The sequence below is a fragment of the Urocitellus parryii genome, chromosome Y, assembly GCF_045843805.1.
Source record: "Urocitellus parryii isolate mUroPar1 chromosome Y, mUroPar1.hap1, whole genome shotgun sequence".
NCBI classification, from domain to species: Eukaryota; Metazoa; Chordata; class Mammalia; order Rodentia; family Sciuridae; genus Urocitellus; species Urocitellus parryii.
Genome location: NC_135548.1, coordinates 1,822,675 through 1,827,050, shown reverse-complemented (window position 1 = coordinate 1,827,050; position 4,376 = coordinate 1,822,675).

Here is a 4,376-nt window from a genome sequence, read left to right as displayed (position 1 = left end):
TTTCAGTATACAAACTGTCAGACAGGGAACTCAATTCAGCCCCTACCAGTAACTTCATCTTCTCTCTGATAAATGTCTTAATGAAATTGATAGATTATCAGAGAGCTACATCATCTTATATGTCTTGAGTAAGTCACTTGGTCAGTAGCAGTTAACCTTTAAATGTATGGCTGGTTTCATTTGGGGGACATTATGCTACATATTTCTCACTGCTTTGAGGGGACATAGGTTTACTTCATATAAATTCATTCTCAATTTCTTTGATAAGACAGAACAAAATAAGGGAATCTAAATCACTGAGCCACATTCCCAGCCCTTTTCATATTTTATTTTGAGATAGAATCTTACTAACTTGCTTAGAATCTCACTAATAATTGAAGGAGCTTATCTGAACCACATGAAGGCCATTTATAGCAATCCCAAGGTCAATATAGTACTAAATGGAGAAAAACTAAAAGAATTTCTTTTTAATTCAGGAACAATATAAGTGTGTCCACTGCCACCATTTTATTAAATATACTCCTTGAAACATTAACCATAGTGATCAAACAAGAAAAGGAAATCAAAGGATACAAAAAGCAAAAAAGAGAAGGGCAACTATCTGTAATTGCTGATAATATTATCATATTCACAAAATAAAAACTGCACCACAATAATTCTAGAGATTATAAATGAGTTTATCAAAGAATCAAGATACAAGATAAACACATATTAAACTGATAGATTGCCTACACAGTTAATTCAGCAGGCAAAGAAATTCGGAAAACCATTCCATTCACAACAATCTGAAAAAAAAAATATTCTTGGAAATTATCTAACCTAGAAGTTTGCCGAATGCCAATTGCCAATGTCTTGGCTTGGCACAGAATCACGAGCCACCACACAGCTTTGTAGGTTCAAACAGCAATTCTTTATTCCTGATCTCACACCTGCCTCCACACATGTTCAGGGGCAGTCTCATTCTCCCTCACAATTCACCTACTCCACGAGGCTTTTTCCAAATCCCATTTGAATCTCATGAGAACTCAACGGGAACAAGCAGCAGGAACACCCTAATCCCAGCAGCAATAATCTTCAACCTCAACTTCCCTAAAACCCATATTCTTAAACTGGGAAACGCCTTAAACCGGGAACACCCTAAACCCAAGGACCCTGATACTTCCTCAAACCTGCAGGATACTTCCTCAAACCTGGATCCACCCTGGATCACCTTGAGCAGGGTCATCTTACTAAAGCATACATGCAATGTTCCATGGAATGTCCTCTAAGCAGCATGGGGTACGCTGGCAAGGAGATTTTGATGCGTCATACCTACTTGGTAATGGCCCTCAGCAGAAGTTAAAAGAACCCTATAAGGAAATTCACAAAACTTTGAAGAAAGAAATTGAAGAAAATCATAGAAGAACATTCCATGTTCTTCAATAGGCTGAATTGATATTGTAAAACTAGACATCCCACGAAGAGCAATAAACAAATGCATAGCACTCCCTATGAAAATATGAATGGCATTTTCACTAAACTGGAAAAAATAGTTTTAAATTCATTTGTAAGAATCAGAGAACCTGAGCAGGGAAAGAAATAGTAAGCAAGACTCTCAAAGCAGAAGACACCAAAATACCTGATCTGAAAAGGACACTACAGAGCTCTAGAGCAAACACAGCATAAAAAATCCACCAATATGGGCATGAAGACCAAAAACAGAATAGAGGTCTCTGAGACAAATTTCCATGAGTATAGCTATCTGATATTTGACATATTGCCAAGAATATATTCTGGGGGATGAGAGATGCTTTACAAAATGGCACAGGTGAACTGGATAACTATTGGTATAAAAACAAAATAGGACCTGCATTCATCACCCTGCACAAAACCTGTATCAAAATTTTTCAAATATGTAGGAATTAGAGAAAAGAATTAAAAACTTCCAGAGGAAATCCCAGGTCATAAAAAAAGGACCAGTGTATTTTAGCTGGTGACAGGATCCTCACAATTGCCCTTGGTGGAGATTCTATAGCAAGTGTCCTAATACTTTCAGAGTGTTTGGCTGTGGTTGATCTAATGTGGTTGTTGACCCAGGGACAATTCAACTAGATCGCTTGAAATAGCATTGGTCTAAATTAAACAAAACAAAAAAAAAATCATAAATTTTCAAGAGGCTAGCATTTGCATTTGCATTATCATTATCATTTTTTGTAATATATTCTTAAATTTAAAAATTGACTTGTCCTAGGTGTACTGGGACATTGCCTTCCAGAAAATGGAGACACATTTCATATGATGCCCTACTGTGAGGCACTTCTAAAACTTTCAAACCCTTAAAATGAATGAGGAGATTTTCTCTCTCTCTCTCTCTCTCTCTCTCTCTCTCTCTCTCTCTTTCTTTATCCTTTTTTTTTGCATTAGCAGAGATGAGCATGCTAATGTGCTAGGTGGAAAGCTCAGACAACACCACCGCACTTGTGCTATTGAATATTGGATGAACGATCCAGAATCCTGGGGCATAGACTCTAGAATGTAGATAGACTTGAAAGGAGAAGGCACAGTATAAAATAATTTCCAAAGCTTAGCCCCTGATAATACCAAAACATTAGGCAGGATTGAGTTCACACAATAAAGATCTTGAATGTCTTCAGTAGTCCTAAGAATTACAGGATGATATGATTTCCATAAGTGGAATTTACCCACGTTCCCATATCACTCGTAAATGACTGGAAGTAATATTAGTCAGAGCATGGAGATGGTGGAATCAACGGGTCTACCTGGGACCCAGAGGATGCTTTTGAACAGAAACCTGTTCCACATTATCCCACATGCAAAACAGCTCAGGAAGACAATTGGAGTGAAGATGTGCAAAACAAGTTTGAAGAGCTTACATTGGAGAATAACATTCCAAAGGAAAACATAAGACATGTTATTGAAACAGGTAAAGTCACTTTCCCTGTTCCTGTATTGTATTCTGAAATGAACCAAAGGACAGGGAGCTTGATTCATATCTTCCATTTGCAAAATTTAAATCCTTAGACATTGAGCAACCCCACTGATCTAGATTTTTCCTTTCCTTCTCTTTCCCAGATAACTGTCCTGATGTCTAAGGACCTTGCCTGATGAGCTGACACTTGAGGTTTCTACTTCCTGACATTTATTCCGTTAGGTATTTTTCCCTTTATGATACTTGGCATATGTATGAATGAACAAAATGTTCCCTCCTTCAGGGTTACAGATGAGTATATGTGTTGAAAACATGGAACAAACAACACTCTATTAGTTTTCAGAGTGGGGTTCTTCAGTTGGGAGAGAGTGGGAGAGCTTTCTGTGAAGCCATGGAGAATGAAATACTTAACATTGGTGAGTTCCAGTGTAAATAAACTACGCTGCTTGGAAAATCTTCTATAACCCTAGAGGAGATTTCTCAAAGACTACTGTTTTGGATGTGGGGATCTATGGGTTAAACCCAGGGACTCTCTACCACTGAGTTACGTCTCCATCCCATCTTACTCTATTCTGACATCTCATCCAAGATTCAGAAACTCACCTTGAACTGGATATCACCATCCATTAGCATGCTGAGTTCTTGAGATTACAACCATGCACCATAGTTTCAGGCACAAAATTTATAATTTGTTGCACACATACACATGCCCTTTAGAATGTTTCAAAGCAAGGGTGACCTTGGAAATGTAGATTTTCTTATGAAAATGATCCCTGTGGAAACCATACATGAACAGACAAGTCCAGAGAAAAGAGCTGTGTGAGCAGTCCTGCACTCCACTACCCAAAAGTGGATCTTTCCTTTTCATTCAAACACTACCCAATGCCATGCAACTGAGATCAGCTTGGTGATACTTTATTTTTTTTAAATATTCACAGATCTTAATGAGATCAGATATGTTTGCAACATCATTTTCTAAAGGACTTCAGAATCATCCACATGATGATAAAAGACTCTCTGTTTAAAATTATGATTTCATCATTTCTGAGAAGGAGCAAACTGTGTCTTGCTCTGGGCCATTTCCAAGTAGGAATGACGCATCGATATTTCCTTGCCAGCGTACCCCATGTTAAATGGACTTGCCTTGGAAATTTGCTGTGACCTTGCATGTGTGTTTGAGAAAGGTGACCCTGCTCAAAGACCACTCTGATCCGGGTTTAGAGATGATCAGGTTTGAGGAAGTTTCCCGCTCCTTGAGTTTAAGGCGTTCCCTATTTAGGACAAGTTTAGGGCATTCCTGGTCTGAGACAATACGGGTTTTAGGAAAGTTGGAGGTTGAAGATTATTGCTGCTGAGATTAGGGTGTTCCTGCTGCTTGTTCCCCTTGAGTTCTCGTGAGATTCAAATGGGATTTGGAAAAAAGCCTCGTGGAGTAGGTGATTTGGGG